General features: G+C 50.4%; 1 protein-coding gene across 5 annotated transcripts in view; it reads left to right on the forward strand.

Annotated features, from left to right (window-relative positions):
- The first annotated feature begins 2,283 nt into the window (after positions 1–2,283).
- The window catches only part of PAK4 (p21 (RAC1) activated kinase 4), a 44,713-nt gene continuing 28,482 nt past the window's right edge, over positions 2,284–18,514 (forward strand). For 2 of the 5 annotated variants that reach the window (XM_090261140.1, XM_090261141.1), the window contains exons 1-2: positions 2,284–2,449; positions 14,422–14,506. The gene's annotated coding sequence lies outside the window, so the exon portion shown is untranslated. The other 3 variants (XM_090261145.1, XM_090261139.1, XM_090261144.1) reach the window with 2 other exon arrangements.

Consider the following 18,514-nt stretch of genomic DNA (forward strand, 5'->3'; position numbering starts at 1 on the left):
AGTGCACAAAACTAAGAATGTTTAATGCTAGCGAGGATACCTTAAAGGGTAAATTACCTCTGAACAATAGTGGGATTGCGCATTTGATCCCTGTAATACAACGTGGCAGTGTGTGTCTCAGGCCGTGGGGAGGCAGCAGAGGGCAGTTAGTGAGCGCCTGGGAGCCAAAGCTGGGGATGAGCCCTGGCTCTGCCCCATTCGCTTGTGTGACTCTGAACAAACAAAATTTCTTCTGTAAGCATCAGTTTACTTCTCTGTGAAACAGGGGTAGTTATAGCCTCTGTTGTTAAAATTACACGGCTTAGCACCATGCATAGAAATATTACTATTATTAAATCTTAAAGATGCACATTACTTTTGACCCAGCAGTTCCATTTGTGGTAATCTACTCAAAGGAAATAATTATTGATGTGCAGAAATATTTGGCTACTTGGATTTTTCTGTGGGAAGAGATTTTTATAATAGCAAAGTATTATCACAGCTTAGATGTTCAACAAGAAAAAAGCGGTTAAATAAATTAGAGTTCATTGACAGAGTGGCATCTTATGCAGCCATTAAAACTAAAGGTCTTGAAAAATACTTAATGGCATGAGGAGATCCTGGTGATATTTATAATCTTGTTTTAAAAAGCTACAAAATTCTTTCCTTTTAAAATATATTTTAATTTTTCAATTATAGTTGACACTCATTACTATATTAGTTTCAGATGTACAGCATAGTGTTTAGACATTTATATAACTTACCAAGTGATCCCTTTGATGAGTTTAGCACCCACCTGGCACTATACATAGTTATTACAATATTATTGACTATATTTCCTATGCTGTACTTCACATCCCCATGACTATTTTCTAACTACCAATATGTGCTTTTTAATTCCTCCACATTTTTCACCCAGCCCCCAACCCCACTCCCATCAGGCAATTATCAGTTTGTTCTCTATAAAAACATACAAAATTCTTTTTTTTCCTTTTTCTTTTTTGTTTTATTGTATTTTTCCATTACCATTTATCTCCCTTATATCCTCTTCCACCTCCCCTGCCCCCTCCCCCCAAATTCTTTATGAATGTGTATCTCTAGTTCTGTTTTAAAATATAGGTAAAAGTACCAAAAAATGACTCATCATGCAATCATTTACTCATTGCTTCTGCAGACATTAATTAAATGCCTATTATGTGCTAGACACTGTTCTGGGGCAAGAGAGATGTACTAAACATTTAAGAGTATCTCTGAGAAGATGGAATTACTATTCATCCAACCATCTATGTTACGTATCAATAATGCCAGGGTGCTGGACACGTACAGTGAACAAAACCCAAAAATCCATGCTCCTGTGGATCTGACATTCCAGCAGGGGAGACAACCAAAAAAAGCTAACTACAAATAGCTAATTAAGTAGTATGTTAAGAGATTATTTGAGCAACAGAAAATAAGAAAAAGCAGACAACATAAGGGATTTACTAGCATCTGAGAGGTATGTTTGCTGCTGTAGTAAGGGTGGGGTGGAACTGTCCTGCTAATAAGATGACACTGAGGAGGGGAGGAGAGGAGCCATAGGGATACTTGGAGGAAGGGTGTATTCCAGACAAAGGAAACAGTCAATGTGAAGACATTGAAGTGGGAGAGCACCTGATATTTTTCTGGAAGAGCAAAGTGGCTGGAGACCAGTGAGTGAAATCATAGAAAAGGCTGTCCGAGTTTAGTTCCTGATTTCTGGTTTGAGAGTTTTTGTTTGTTTGTATTTTCATATATATATATATATATATATATATATATATATATATAACAAATTAATTAGTTTTTAAAAGTTATTTAAAAGGTTAAGAAAGTTTCCGGACTTAGATGTCTATAACTCAGTATTTAATACTTCCTGTGATCCTAAACCAGCTAATTAGCCCTCTGAGCCTCAATTTCTTTATTTGCAAAACGGTTATCGATAATACAATCGGTTTCTAGTGAGTATTCAGCGACACAATGCAAGTAAAGCACCTGGCAGGTAGTAAGTGCTGAAGAACTGTTTCTGGTCATTATTGACTATTACTGCCTTCCACCTCCTAACTCCTCTCAGAAGAATAGTCATTTCCCCTTTAAGAACTCGAGCGGGCTGGGAGCCACCCTTCCTACACCTTTTCCAAATTTCCCAATCCCGGCTTACCATTTTCCGCCCGAAGGTTTCCGATTGGACAACCTTCACCAATCAGAGGCTGGAGTGGGTGCTGCCAGGAGCCCAGCTCCGCCCCTGAGTGGGCCCTGCCCCCAACCCGGTCAGCCCCGTTGCTATGGGAACTGGTGGGCGGTGATGGGGAGAAAGCCCCGGATGTTCGTTGGGGATTCAACATGGCGGCGGTAGTGGCCGCGGTGGTGGCAGCGCAGGAGAGCTGAGGGAGACGCGAGAGCGCGGGGTTCCGGTCCGAGCGGCTAGGCCGCGAGTGACTGCGGCACCAAGCCGGTAGGATAAGCTAGGGGACTGGGGTGGGCTGGGTGATGACTGTAGAAGAGGGTTAACGCACTTAGGGGGCGGGGCCGCTGGAGTCAAAAGTTCAATCGTGACGGCAAGGGTCGCGTGGGGGGGGCGTCGAGGGTCGACTGTGAGAGAGAGGAAGGTGTGGAGGTCAAAGGGGGTGTGGCCAACGGGGGTGCAATGCTTGAAATTTGCAGTTGGGGGCGCGTTAGAGCGAGTTGGGTCAGGTGTCAAAAAGGGGGGTCAAAATTAATAATTTGAGGAGAAGGGTGCGCCTCAGGTGGTCAGAGATCACAACCATGGGGGCAGCGGGTCGGAAGGTTAAGGCAGCAGCCAGCGAAGCAGATGAATGAGATTTAGGTTGGGGGGCATCTTTTATGGGATCAAAGGTGAGGTGTGGCCGAAAGGGCAGACGTCAGAATCTGATGGCGGTACAGGTCATGTTCCCAAGGATCAAAAGTTAAAACCCAAGTGGGACATATTGCTGGGGAAGAGGGATAGAACATCCGAGAAAGGTCAAAGGTGATTCCTGGTGGGGATAGGGGAGTCCCCTTCCACAAATAGTGAAAATAATAGCACTCATAAAGCAGCATGCATCAGGCCTCATCCTAAACGCTTTACATATCGAATCCTGACTACAACCTTATGGGGTCGGTGCCATTACTAAGAGGCCAAGCGACTGGCCCGGGGTTACTTGACGAAGAAGCCGTGCACTGGGATTTGAACTCTGGAGTTCTGGGCTTGGGTTCTATGTAATCATAGTACATACTGGTTAATATTTAATGAGACCTAATACTGTGCTCAGTGCCATGAGTGCCTGGACTTATCATACATAACCCTATCTCGTGAAGTGGGTTCTGGGTATACACTTCACAAACAGAAAGTGAGGTTCAGGGAGCTTCTGCTAAGTGACAGACAGATTCCAGGCTGGGTCTGAATTCCAGAGCACCTACCCCTGGCGGAGGTCTGTTTCTGGAAGCAGGGGGCTGGGCCAGACCTGGCCACTCCCTGAGGAGAAAAGGTTTGTCTGTTTGGCCTCCTTGGACGGGTGTGATCTGGGAGGAGAGGTTCCCCTGGGCCTATGGGATGGGGTGTTTGTGGGTGGCCCTAGTCCAAGTGTCTTAATGGGCTTCTGGCCGGGGAGGATGTCCTTGGGTGGTACCCTGTAGAAAGTTGGGTGTTCTCTGTATTTAAAACCGCAAGCTCCCATCATGGTCCTCATCCCTCCCACCTCATTTCCTACTGCTCTTCCCTTGCCTTGGGCCAGCCACCCTGGCCTTGTGGCTGTTCTTCAGCTCTGTGGGTTTCCACCTCCCTCTAGGTCTTTGACCTTCCTGTCCTGTGTGGTTGGATTCCTTTCCCCACCCTGCCCCCTCTCACTCCTGTCTGTTGCTCACAGCCCTGCCAGGACCACCCAGCTCTCCCTCCCCTCAGGCACTCTTCTTTCACAGTTGTTTTCCTCCCAGCCTTCACTGTGTCCTTACCTTGTTGGTTGTCATCCTCTCCCACTAGAACGGGAGCCCCTCATTGGGCAGGAATTGCTCTGTGTTGCTCCTTCCCGGAATCCCCACCGGGCAGAGGCCGCTCGGTTGGTGGGGGTTGAATGTTGGGCACTGTGCTGGGTGCTGGGACTGCAGCAGTAGACAAGACACATGGAGCCCCTGGCCTCCAAGGGCTCTCAAGTGTCCCTTAGTGGGAGCAGACTGGACCCAGAGCTCCCAGCCAGTGATACATGGCTACATCTCTACCAACAGTGACATAATCTATGAGGATGTGTTTAGGGAGCCAGGAGAGGGCCCACATCCTGGGCCCCAACCTGGGCTGGGGACTGTGTCCTTGGGCAAATCTCCCAGATAAGTTCTGAAGGACGAGTAGGAGGGACAGGAATCAGCAAACCAGGCAGAAAGAAAAGTCCTATTTGTGAGGGGAGGTCAGGGTATAGGTATAGAGTTGGGGGCTTGTAGGTCCCATGTACCCTGTGTGAGGCCACTTGGATGCCTGGCCTTGGAGGGGGGTGGAGCAGGGGTGGATCAGTAGCTTCTTGTGTCTGTGGAGCTGTGAGGCTGCGCTAGGGAGTAGTTTTGCTCTGTCACTAACAGGTTGTGTGACCATGCGCAGGTTGCTTAACTTTTCTGGACCTCAGTTTCCTCTTCTGCAAAATGGGCATAATGATAATGGCTGCCTCACAAAATTACTGTGAGGATGCACAGTGTACAGTGCTTGGCCCAAGGCCTGGCACACAGTAGCTGCTGTATATGTGCCTCCACCTGCCTCCTGGCTTTCTCTGGCAGCTCTTCACCTCTGGTTCTGGCAGCATCACTGAATGGGTGACCCTCCAGGCAACCCTGTGAGGCCAGCCCAGTCTCAGGCCTTTGTGGTACAAGCTCACTCAGCATCTCGGGGCTCAGCATAGGGAAGGAGTGGTGGGACTTGGCATTGTTCTGGTCCCTGCTCTGCCACTTACCAGCTATGGGACCTTGGGTAAGAGATTTCTTTTTTTTTAATTTTTATTATTTTTTAATCCTTACCTGAGGGTATGGTTTTTACTGGTTTTTATTGATTTTAGAGGCAGAGGGAGGGAGAGAGAAAGAGAATCATCGATGTGAGAGAAACATTCATCAGTTGCCCCCCACCCTACTCCCCCAGCCTCATAGGTGCTCCGACCAGGGATTGAGCAACCTGGGTATGTGCCCTGACCTGGGATTGAACCCGCAACCTTTTGGTGTATAGGATGGCACTCCAACCAACTGAGGGCCAGGATGGGCAAGAAATTTCTTATGTGCCTGGTTTGTTCCTTATACATTTCAGACTATGGAAAAAAGCAGAGCTTTCAGTATACCAAAACACCTATGAGTCCAGTATCCGGCCTGGGACAGAACAGGGAGTACATACAATTTAAGGCTCCACTCTGCCCGCCCCTCCCGGCCCTCCCTGCCAGTGGCAGCTTCTGTGCTGGAATCTGGTGTACTGCGTTTCTCTGCAGGCCTTCGCACTTCTGCTGTTCTTGACTGTATTCACAAATGCTAGAGCTTCAACCCTGGCTGCACATTACTACATATTGCAGTCACCTTTCAATAATGCTGTTGCCCAGGCCCGCCGTAGAGATTCTGACACGGGTTCTTGGTCTGGGGTGGGGCCAGCAGCAGCACGAGGGTTTCATGGCCCGCCAGGGTTGACCACCACTGTTTTACAGTTTACAGAGCATGTAAATTGGATCACAATAAACACTCTGTTTCTTCTGCTCAACATTAGGGTTAGGGTATGTCTGTGTGTGGATGTGTAGGTCTAAGGCAGGTCATTTTTTGATTTTGCCACATAGGGGTTCCGTTCACTTTTTGGTGGCCATTTAGGTGGTTTCCCATTGGGACTGTAACAAAGGGCGCTGCAGTGAACCTTCTAGAAGATGGTTTCTTGTATACTTGGGGCGGATGTCTCACTGGACCTTCCAGATTGCTTTCCTAAGTTCTTGTACCAGTGTATTTCCCAACTGACCTTGAGGATTCCCTTCGCTTCATGTCCTGCTTTGGGCAAGTTTGTGGCCCTTGCTGAAATGATTTACTCAGCCATGAGATGGTAGGTTTTATGGACTCCCAGGCTGGTGGGGAACAGCTGGGGAGATGGTTCATGTGACAGACTTAGCTGGGGGCTGACATGCACCACTGAGCCCCAGAGGGCTTTCACCTTTGCCTTGTAGGGCATCCAGGACAGGGACTGCAACTTTGATGAGAATCTCCTTGGGGAGCTTCTCCTAGGGCTGACAGTTGGGGAAGGAAACTATATTGACTTGAACCGCCTCAGGAATGAGGCAGGGAGGGAGGAGGTGACGCTTGGAAAGGGAAGGGCGAAACCTTGTTACACTCTTGTGTGTCTGACCATTGGTCCCAGTGGTGACCAGCACTGTCACTGGCCCCATCCCTCCTTCCCTGACCCATTGTATGATAGTACAATGAAGGAGACAGACTTGTCCTCAGACAGTGGCAGCCCAGAGCAGTCAGGGCTGGGGTAGGGGAGGCACAGGGACTGTAGGAATCCAGAGGAGGTTCCTGACCCAGCCAGCCTGGGGAGTCACAGGACTTTCTAGAGGAGACATCTGATCAATGAGAGTGAGCCAGGTGTAGAAAAAAGATGGGAAGAATAGGACAGGTAGTGAGTACTGAAAGTGCAAAGGTCCTGAGATCCAAATTAGTTTGGGATGGTCAAGTACCATCAGCGTGGCAGAGTAAGCAGTGAGGTCAGGGAGGTGGGGAAGACGTGGCGGGTAGAACAGGGACTTTCAGGCTGAGGAAAGGAGTAGCTTTCTCTTTGTGTGTAATGGGGAGTCATTGGAGGTCTTTATGCAATGTCTGGTTTCCTATTACTGTATAAAGATTGCTGAGGCTGCCATGTGGGGAACAGATCATGGGGGGCAGCTGTGATCATGGGAACAGATCATGGGAGACCCGAGGGGAGGCCTCTGTGATAGTCCAACAGAAGACAGTGGATAGGACAAGGATGGCAGTGATGGAGGAGGGTCCTATGTGCTGACCAAGATTATGAGTACTTTGCCTACATTAACTCCTTTGATTTTTCACAACCTGCAAGGTAGGTACTGTTTCATCCCCATTTTAGAGATGAGGAAACAGCGACCCAGAGAGGTATGTGACTTGTTTAAGGTCACACATCAGGCAAGTGGCAGAGGCAGGACTTGAATTTCACACCGGCAGGCTCCAGAATTACTGCTTATTACAGTTACCTCCAGTGATTTGGAAGTGGTTTTGATAAGATAAGGTCACTTCCTGTTCAGGCTGCTCTTTAGATGGAAGCTCCTTGGGGGCCTGTTCAACCTGAGTAGATTCTGGACACTGGGTCCCTACTTCTCTCAGGGCCCCCCACAACTCCCTTCCCTTTTTTGTCTATTGCCTCACCCCTCTTTGTCCTGCTGGCCTACAGTGAGCCAGACTTCCTGGCCAGACGCCGCTCGGGGTGTCCCCAGCAGCTGTTTCTCCCATCAGCCGAGGTGGCCACAGATGCAGCCAGCAGGAAGCAGTCTCCTTCCAAGGCACAGTTGGGGAAATGGGTTACTTCCCGCTCCAGCCACCCATCCAGCCACCCATCCGGGGGCTGGGACTTATTGTCTACTAGCTGCCTTGGCCCACAGGAAGGGGGACGGGGCAAGGGGGGTCAGAAAGGGAGCTTTCCTAAGTCCCAGGGGAGCCAACTGTGGCAGATGCAACAGAAGCCACCACTCACTCACTGCAGCCTGTCTTATGGGGCCCTCTGGTCCTGCCCTGACCTTCCCTAGGGTGCAAGGTGCTCTGCTGCCTCAGGGGCAAAGGCAACTTCCCTGCAAGGGCTACACAGGCCACATACGTCCCTCAGCCTGACTCCCGCTTCTCCCAGCTGGGGACCTCTGGGGAAGAGATGTTCATGACCTGTTGGGAGGGTTGGAGGAGGGCAGGCTGTGAAGTGCTCAGCACATTGCCTGGGAGACAGTAAGCTGGTGAAAAGTGTCCTCTGGGCTGCAGCATCCTCCTCACCTGCTCCCAGCCTCTGGGGACGCTGCACTAGCCCAGCTTCCTGTTTACCAGGCTCTGGATGCGTGCTTTATGGCCGTCATCACCGTGGCACCACCTGCAGACCCTGAGGAGGAGGTGTTATTAACCTCATTTCTCTTTTCCTGCATTTTAATTTTAAGAAGGCACATTTTTGCTCCATGTACATGTACTGTCTATTCCAACTCATCAGTGAAACACTGAGCGCAGCACAGAAGGGTATACAGTGACAAGGACGCCTCTTTCGCACGTCGGCTGGTGGTTCCCTTCCCAGAGGCAGCCGTTCTCTTTCTTGTGATATTTGTTCCTGCACATGTTCTCTGCTCTTTGTTCTTACTGCAGTGGGGCTGACTTCCCATGTTTGTATTCTGTCCTGCCCCCTTGCCCTTTTCACTCTTAAGTTCCGTGTCAGGACAGAGTGCTTCCTCGCGCTTGCTGTGGCTGTGTCACGTTCTGTGGCATGCACCTGTCCCCACAGATGGCCATTCAGACCCTTCCAGGTGGGCTTTCCCTCCACTGACCTGGGCTGCATGTGCCTGTGAGCGCAGCTGAGGATTCACGTCTGGGGTTGGGCTGGGGGTCTGAGATGTGTGCTCCCAGAGCTCCCTGGTGGTGGTGTTCGGCCTGCCCGAGAGCGTGTGCCCGTCTCCATCCCCTGCCCCCAGGGGCTGGTAGCGGCATGGTTTTCTCACATGCTGACCATGTGGACAGGGTTTTATCTGCTGCTTCAGACTTTGCCTGTCACATAGGTACCAAGTGGCCCTGTGGCTCTGATTTTAATATGAGTAAAGTGGAGCATCTTTATGTTTGTTGAAAACCTTCTGGGTTTCCTTTTCTGGGAGCTGTCTATTCATGACATTTTTACTTTCCCTGAGAAGTGAAAACTGAGGCACAAACTAGAAACCCCACAGCAAGTAACTGGCAGATCCGGCACTCAAATCCAGGCTTACCTGGCTCCAGTTTGGAGCTCTTAACCTGTCTGGCACAGTGGAGAACATGGACTCTGGAGCCAGCTTTACCACTGTTGGCTGTGCGGTCCCAGATAAGTCACTTCACCTCCTGTGCCTCAGTGTCCTCATCTGTAAAGTGGGATGTTAATGGTACCTCTTTGTAGGGTTGTCTTGGCATTATAAATGTATAATCATCAGGAAGAATGCATAGCAAGTGCTCAAAGTGCTAGCATTAGTATCAGTATTACTCTATATCATTAGTGTTCACAGAAAGTACTGTTCTGAATGCTTTTGATGAACTAACTTATTGGATCTTGCCAGCACCCCCAAGTTGTAGGTGTTACTGTTTCCCTTTTATAGAGGAGGAAATTGAGAACCTGAGGAACTTGCCTGGGGTCACAGAGGCAGCGCTGGGATTTGGCCACAAGCAGCTGACTGCCCACTCTGGCTCCAACCACTATGGCATACCACCTCTGCCTCTCTTCACTAAGCCTGAGGGATTAAGAAGATCTCCCTCCCCACCCCCTCTTTTGTGTCTTCAGTCCAGGCAGGCTACCTCAGAGCTTTGAAGGAGAACACCTTGACAAGTGGGGTGACCTGATAGAATCCCCACATGCCTTTCTCTTCAGCCCTCCCTGCTTCCTCCCGCAGGTGCCCCAGCTTGGAAACTCCTGATAAAGCGGCATTGTGCTGTGGTTTCGGCTGGCTTCCCCAGTCTGGTTTCAGCCACTCCCACACCAGGGAAGTGGCCTGCTGTCCTGGGTTGCCTCCCCTCCCTCCCTCCCTCCCTCCCTCCCTCTGCCTTTCTCTCCTCAGTCAGTGCTGGGAATGGGGAGAAAGTAGGACATTTGCAGGAGGGCAGGGCTCTTCTGTATTTTGCCCCCAGGTGAGGACCTCCCCAGGGAGTTCTGCCCCTTCTCTCCCTAGGGACCTCTCCTCTGCTGCCCCCAGGGGCCTCCACAGCCCCATTCCCCCTGCCCCCACACTTCCACAGCACCCCAGCCTCAAGGTATTTAACTCTGAAATGCCATACATATACACACACAGGAAAGTGTCCAAGTGCACATGTCAGTTTGATAGATAATAAGGTGAACAAACACTTTCCCACACCAGGGTGAAGACAGACAGCTCAGCACCCTAGAAGCCCCCATCACCCTCTTGGTCATAGCCCCAGTAGTGCTCACTGACTGCCCTGATCTTGGGGGTCACCATGTCTGCTTTTCTGTGTATCTTTTAGCAGGTGTGCATCCCTGAATTCTAGAGTACCACTTTGCCTGCTTTTGAACTTCACATGAATGGGATCCTTTGCACGACCTTGTTTGTGTCTACGTTCTTTCACCCTCTGTCCACATGGCCGCATGTATTGGCAGTTCATTCAGCCTCATTACTGTGTACTATTCCATGGTGTGAATGAACCGCAACTTCGTTCTCTGTCTCCTGCTGTTGCAGGTGTGAATGTCCTCTTTGAGCATGCCCACTGGTGCGTGTGTGCGCGCATTTCTCCAGGGAACACGTGCAGGGTGCGTTGCTTGGGTGAGGGAGGGTTCTGTCGCCTTCAGTGAACACTGCCACGCATTTTCCTGGGTGCTTGTACCTGTGTGCGCGCCCAGCAGCTGCTCCACATCCTTGCCAGCACTTGGTTTGCAGATTTTTAAATTGACTTTGAAACATTTTATAGTCTGCTCTTCTGCAAAAGTAACATGTGTTTTTTATCATTGAGATGAGTCCTTGTGTTATTTTTCCCTGCCTGCTCTTAGCCATCCTACCAATAGGGGTCAAGTGCCTATTCCTTGGAAGCCCTGTGCTGGGGCCACAGGACCCAGAATTGAACACAACGGGCTCTCTTACTGAGCTCAGTCCTGGAAGGGGACCCAGAACCTTGACCAAAGAGCAACACAGAGACAAGTAATAAAGCACCCATGCTCCCTCAGTGACCCTGTGGGTAAGAGGCACCCCATCCATTCTCTTGATTGGGCCGAGAATCTCGTGTCATCCTGACTCCTCTTGTCCTCTTCCTCCGCATCCCCTAGATCAGGAAAGCCTGTCGCTCTGTCTTCAGACTAGAACCAGGTACCTTTCACTCTTTTTCATCGTCACCCCCAATTCAAGCCACCCTCATCTCCAGCCCGTCTCACTCCTCCCTTCTCCACGGCTCCCATAGTCTGTCCCCACAGAAGCCAGAGGGAGCCTGGGTCAGATCATGACCCTTTCCTGCTAGGGACCCTCCTGTGGCTTAATCTCTTTTGGGAAAAGCCTCCAAGGCCCCACAAGATCCTGGCGCAGCTTTTCTGTTTACCATTCCTCGGACATCCCAGGCTGGGTCCTATCTCAGGGCCTTTGTTCTTGCTGCTCTCTCTGCGACCTGTCCCTCTTTCCCTCACCCCCACCCTACCACCTTCCCCCACTTGACTTTCTTTGTAGCACTCCTCATTTCTACTTGTATTACGTTATGATTTGTGGTTCTGTTGGTTTGTTGTCCTCACTGCCCATAACTTAGCTTCATAATTTAGCCTACTGTGTCTCTTTACTGTGTCCTCAGAGCGTGATGTGTAGTAGTCACTCAGTAAACGCTGGTGGACTGAATATGAATGAATGAATGAGCTGTAATAAGCAGTGAGTGTCATTGCCAGAATGTGGGACCAGGGATCCACCCTAGCTGAGGAGCACAGGGCAGGCTTCCTGAGGAGGAAATGGCACTGGCAGTTAGCTTAGAGAGGAGGACGGTACGGGCACTCGAGGCTGAGGGAGCTGCCTGTGCGGGGGTCCCGGCGGGGCAGTGCACAGGAGGTTGAGGAATGAAGGAAGATTCACATCAGTGGCAGGTCTCCGGGTGTCCTGGATGTGAATCTTGACAGCCACTCGGGACTCTCCCCATCTCAGCTTCTTTCTTCCCAGAACCGAGGCCACTGTGGGTGTCCCGGGGCATCTCTGAAGTTATGCTCCTAACATACTTCCCCAGGGCCTGGGATGTTGGTGTGAAGAATGTGACGTTTCCTTTTTCTTCCCACAAATACTCTGTGCCCCTTAATGGTCTCCAGGGACACAGTGGTGGATAAACAGACCCAGTTTCTACCCATTTTGCAGCCTGTCTCTTGGACTCAAGCCTTCTGAGGAACCCCTGCCTGGAGGCAGAAGGCCTGAAGTAATCTTGGGTCCTGGGAAACCTTATTCCTTAGGGTGACTGATTAGTAGGGAAAACTAATTGAGGGTCTACAAGTGCCAGGCCCAGTGATCCACACAGGGCTCCCACACCTTTCTGGAATCCCAGGAGGTGACTGGCCATTCGACCTGTTTCACAGATGAGGAGGATGAGGGTGAACCCATCGGTGGGTGCGTTGGCCCATCCTGCAGGCCGGTGCTGAGCAGATGTGGTGGCATCTCCTCCTGGTGCTCATCTGCATTTCCCTGGTGGCTGGTCAGGGGGAGCAGCTCTCCACTTGTTCCTCGAACACCTGGCGGCCTCTCCTGTAAAGTGCTCCTTCCCCACGTGCACCTGTTTTTCCCTTGGGCAGTCTGCGTGTTTACTTTTTATCTCTGAATTAAATCCTAGATTCTAGAGGAGAGCCTTTTTTTCTAAGATGTTTACACTATCTTCCCCCATTCTGAGGCTTGCCTTTTCACCTTTTTAAAATCATCTTAATGAACAGAAGTGCTTAATTTTAATATAGTCAATAGTCAAATTTTTCACTCATTTCCTTTATAGTTTTTTGGTTCTGCTTTTCACATTTATTGTGTTTGTTCTGGAATTGGAGTGTGTGTGCATGTGTGAGGTTAGGCATCCAGTTTTATATTTTCCACCTGGACCCCGTTTTTTTAAAAATGGACCCACTTTTCTAAATACGTCTCTGTGTAAGTGGGCCTGTTTCTGGAAGCTCTCTTCCTTTCTCTTACTCTGTTTTTCTATTCCCACAGCAATACCACACTGTCCTAATTTCTATTGTTACGGTAAGCCTTGATCATTGGAGAACAAGCCCTCCCCCTCGTCTTGACCATGCTTGGCTTTTTGTAATTTTGTATAAATAAGGGACAGGCATCTGTCACATAAACATACATGGACATTGAATGTGGTCTCTCTCTCCCCATTTATTTAGGTCTTTTCTTAAAGTCTCTCAGAAAAGTGTCATAGTTTCCCATCATAGCCCTTGCCCACCTCTTGTTGGATTTATTCCCAGGGACTTTATGATGTGGCAGGGGGACTGTGCCCTCCTCTACCACGGGCACCTTGCTCCCTAGGTTGGGCCTTGCTGGGTGAGGACCTACCTCCCCCATCCTGTTTTCTCCCTGGCACCACCCTGGGCCCTGGCAGAGGGCAGGCTGGGCGCCCACAGGGGAGGTTGTAATTTTCCTGAATTATTTCAAGGGCTAATTAAAGGTTTTCTTTGACTAATCAGCTTACAGTTTAATTATCTGGGAACAGGCTCAAGGATGCAGGAAACAGCTTTGGTGGGATCTCCTCTCATTGTGGCCAGAAGGAGCCAGGCAGGACCAGGAATAGCCAGGCATCCTGCAGTGGGCCAGCTGGGCCTTTCCATGCCTCTGAGAGGAGAGGTGGAGGGCAGTAGGTGCCATGGAGCTTGGAGTGGGTCCCTTCCTGCTTAGAATCCTTCCATAGCTCCTGCTGCCAAGGAGGAGGCCAGGACCCCGTCCCTCCTCTGGTCCACAAGGCCCTGCCCCCTTCTGCTTCCTGGCTGCACTAATGCCTGGCTGGCCTTTGTTTAGGGCACTATTTGGGTCTTGGCCCAAAGGTCACTAGCTCTGGGAAGCCATCTCAGGTGGTATACCCCACCAGCCAGAGCAGGTCCAGAGCAGGCATAAGCTCTGCCCCCCACTTGCCTGTTGTCAGGTTGCTCATTCCACCACTGATAAGTGCTTCATGAAGGGAGTGCCACGGCTGGGCCGTGTGGTTTCAGTTGCAGGGGACCCGAGAGAGGAAGCAGTTCAGGACTGGTGTGCCCCAGTGAGGGCTGGGAGTGACTGTTCAGGCCAGAAGGGCTGTGCCATGGCTAAGGCCTTCTCTGGAGGCAGCCTGCTGGCTGGACTGGACTGAGGATGGGTTCCTGGGAGTTTGTTGAAGGGGGAGGGGACCCCGAGATGGCTGTGCCAGGCCTGGCTTCATTCCTTGCATTCCTTAGCAGGCCCCAGACTCCTGGTGGCCCAAGGTGGGGGAGGGTGAGCAGGCAGAGAGGAGCCTCCTGGGCACTGACCCTGTCCTTCCCTGCTCTCCCTTTCCCTCCCATCCCCACCCCACCCTGCCTGCCCCGTCAGTCTGTCTCACTCTACACCCACCCCCTCCAGGGGCCAGGGCTGGGACTGGGTATCCAGGCCCCCCCCCACACACCCCACCCCGAATCCCATGCTCATCCTTGGCTACACATGAGAGTCACCTGGCAGGGCCTCTGTATAGGGCCTCCAGCCCGACTGTTTGAATCCCTATCTTTGGCTGTGGTGCCTGAGCATTGTTTTTTTTTTTTTCTTAAAGCTCTGGCTGACTCTACTGTGACTCTGAGATGGGATGAGAGCTGCTGGGATGAGAACCACTGGCCTGCAGAAGTGACAGCAAACACGTATTCACTTTTGTGATGTTTGGGACTTTTCTAGGCTTCTGATGTGGCGTGATTGTCATGTCGCCCTCACAGCCACACTATAGGAAGATATGACTATTACTCCCATGTTACGGCTGAAGCAGCTGAGGCCCAGAGAAGACTCTTTTCTCCCTGGCAGTGCAGCCTCTGTCACTGTCCTGTCCCCCTGCCCTGCTTCCATCTGGGCTGCATCTCTTTCTGTCTCACTGCCCCCCTTCTCTCTTTCTCCCCATCTCTCTCCCTCTTTTCCACCCTCAATTTCCACTCCACCTGTCACAGAAGCTTTCCCAGGCTTCCCTGTTTAGAGCCAGGATCCTGCAGAAGCCACAGAAGGGAGATGGTTTTTGCAGGCCCAGCACAAGGATGGAAAGGATGCTGAGGTCATTTTGTGCTGGCCTCTCTTGCTGCACCTGGAGTGAGGGAGTTGGGGGAGGGCACCCATCACACTAAGGTTGGAGGTACTGGGGCTGGCTCTGCAATCTTTCCAGGAGGACTGTCCAGGCCAATGAACCCCGACAGACTCTGTGACCCTTACCCCTCTGTGGGCCCCAAATTTGGTATCACCTGTTGCCATTACCATTTCAGGCTTCTGTGGAGTGGCTGATGGGTTAATTTCAGCAAAAATTTATGCTAAGATGTGATTGTTGCATTGTAGAAGCCTTTATTATCTGATGGGAATGAGAGCCCAGTGCTCCCATGCTCAGGCCAGGGCTGGGGCGTCCCCAGCTTCCCTTACGGCCCCTCCCAGCTCCATTAGAGCTTCCTCTGTGACCTTGGGTCAGGCCATGAGCCCCAGATGTCTCTGCGTTGGTTCTCACATCTGGAGCATCATTCTTGCTGCCTCCCAGGGTATCTGGGCTGATTGGGTAAGTGTGCGTGTGACACCCGGCCTAGGGCTGCCACCATTATGTCGTTATGGTTACTGTTGCCTCGATTACTGTTACAGTTATTAGAGGCAGGGTACACTTTTGGATTTAATAGTTGGGATTCATGGGGTGAGTGATCCATAATTACTTGCTGTTATGACTAGGTCACATTTCCTTTTGTAAAATGTTTTAAACCTTTGTGTGTATGGAAATGTTCACAAAATCAGAAGGGTGGTGTAATATTTTCCCCACATCCCATCACCACCCTCAGCAGTTACCAGGCACCACCATCGTTTTTCAGCTGCTCCCCACCCCACCTCCCTGATAGTTTTGAAGCAATTTGCAAATATCATGTATTTCAGATTTCCTCCTATAAGAGAGAAGGAATCTTAAAAAAATAGCTACAATACTATTGTCACAGGAAAAAAACCCAAAATAATTCCTTTATATCCTCATATTTCCACAATTGTCTAGCGTCTTTTTTCCAGTTTGTCTTTTTGAGTTGGAGTAGACAAGGTCCATGCTTTTGACTTCGGTTGGTAGCCCCCTCTGTCTTCTGTACTCCATAAGATTTCCTCCTTCAGTTCTGTTGTGCGTTTGCTGTTTGGGTGGTTTACCCATCAAAGACCCTGTCCTTTTTTCTAGATATGGCTGATGCTTCTTTGTGGTGTCATCTGACATGTTTCTTTGTCCCATGTGTTTCCTGTAAATTGGGATTTAGGTCTAGAAGCTTGGTTCTATTCAGGTTGCATGTCTTTCCTAAGTGGTGCTGTATATGAACAGTAGTGCCTGAGTGATTTTAAAACTAAATTTAATTAAGTGAGTAAATTGAAAAAAATCTTCAATTACTCCTAGTAGGGGTGGTACCCAGATACAGCAGAGTTGGGGGCGGGGTGGCTGAAGGACTGAGGTTTGGTAACAGAGGGCTCGGTATTAGCCCCCGCTTCCAGTGAACTGCTGTCATAAATGCCCAGCTTTGGCCTCCTGCTATTCTACGACTGTAGGGTCCCAGTTGAAAATTGTCCCCAACCCCTACCACTTTCAGCTTGGCCTGTGGTTAAGCCTTAGGGACAGAGCTAGACTCCTGCCCTGGTTCTGCCCTCAGCCAGCTGGGGCACCCTGGAACCTTTCCCATCCCTTGCCTGCTTCCTCCTCTGTAACATGATGGGGACTGTACCTCCCTTGGAGGGCTGTGGTCAGGATTCAGTGAGCCTTCAGAAAAGGGCATGGTGCATGGCGTGTGCTCTGGAGCTGCTGTTCTGCATTTAGTGTAGATCTCTTGGACCTCAGCTGCACTGCTGTCCCCTCCCACCTTCTTTCCTGGCCATGCAGCCTCCTCACACAGGCTGGAACGAACCAGCCAGGCTCCAGTGCTCGGGCCTCTGCAGTGACAGTTCCCTCTACCTTCAGTGCTCCCCCCCAGCTCCCCACGTGGCTCCCTCGCTCCCTCTGGTCTTCCTCACATGCCAACCCCCAGACCTCCCTGACTGTACGCTGTGGCCCCTCTTCCACTTGTTATATACATTTTTGTTTACTTGTATATTGTTTATCTTCTCCACTAGAATATCAGTTCCAAGAAAGAGGGACTGTGTTACTCAACGGCTGTATCCCCAGTGCCTAAAACAGTGCCTGGCAACTGAGTGCACAATAAAGAATTGCTCAGTGCATGAATGAATGAGAATAAACATGGTTAAGTGAGTGGACTTCGGCCTGGGTCACAGCTGCCATGGAATCCTGACTCTGATGTACATCATATGACCTTGGGCTGGCACCTCTCCGCTCTGAGCCTCACCTTCCTCCTCTGCAACACGGGGGCATTCGCAGCACCCCACCCACCTCCGTGTTCTGCACTAGCGTACTGCCCACACATAATGCTTCGTAGCTGTCCTCATTGCTGTCCTGTGTCTCCAGCACAGAGCTCAGATGAGCCAGCCAGGCCTGGCCCTGCCATGGGGACACTTGATCAAATCTTAAATAACACCCTCTAGTCTATGTGACAAGCTGTGGTGCCCCACGTCCTGTGGCCAGAAAGGGCTCCCTGGGGAATATAACTCACGCAGGACATGAGGGTGCCAGGATGTGGAGAGACCTGTGTGCTGGGGCCAAGTCTGAGAGCTCTGGAGCTGGCTGCTTCCAGGCCTTTGTCTTCCTTGCAGGAAGTAGGCAAAGAGCTGCAAGGGGCCAAGGAGGACTGCTGCTCTGATTATGATAGGTAGCAGTTACAGCCCTGGGTGTGTGTGCGTGTATATGTGTGTGGGTGTGGGTGTGTGTGTGCAAGAGAGAGAGACAGACAGAGACAGACTGGGAAAGAGAGAGAGCCAGTGCACGTGTGTGTAGATGAAGCTTCCAGCTGTCAGAATTGCTATCACTGTGGGGGAGTAAAATATGACATGTACATAAAAGTGCGTAAAACCTCCCTGTCCAGTTTAATGAATAATTATAAAGCAAACACCCATCTACTGACAGTCAAATCAAGACAAGCATCGCCAGTGCCCTAAGCCCCCTCCTTCGTGTATTCTTTCTAGAATTATCAAATAAATTCACCCATCTTTCTTCTTTTAATTATTACCTCTTATAAATTATGAAAGATTTCAGATGCCCCAAGAGAATAGAGAATCACCTAATGAACCCCCTTGGGCCCAATGCACAGGCAAGAGAGAAAACACTTGTCATAGTTAAAGCCCCCTCAGAAGCCCTCCCGCAGGTACTCAGAGCTTCACTGTGGTCCCTCTTGGGCTTCTCTAAATAGTACACTGGATAGTTCTGCAGGATTTTACACTGTGTAAATGGTCCCAGGCTGCCAGCACTTGACTGTAGCTTGCTCTCAATATTTTGCTCTTGAGATTTCTCTGGGTGGATAAATGGAGTCCTGTGTCAATAGAGATGCTCCTGGAGGCATGGGTCAGAGTCCCCCCACGCTAGCTAGACAAAAGCAGCCCACCCTGCTGGAGCTTCAGGAGGGTGCTCTGGGGCTCTCTGCGCCAGGCCCACAACCCCTGCCCTAGCCTGGTCTGAAACCCTTGCCTCCAGGTTCTTGATGTGTAAGGGTCTTTCCCTGAGCACCTGTAAGGTAGGAATGAGACTGGTAGCACCCCAGGTCAGTCTGGAGAAAGATGAGATCTCC

Source organism: Furipterus horrens, unplaced genomic scaffold (genome assembly GCF_987537825.1).
Source record: "Furipterus horrens unplaced genomic scaffold, mFurHor1.1.pri manual_scaffold_13, whole genome shotgun sequence".
Lineage (NCBI taxonomy): Eukaryota > Metazoa > Chordata > Mammalia > Chiroptera > Furipteridae > Furipterus > Furipterus horrens.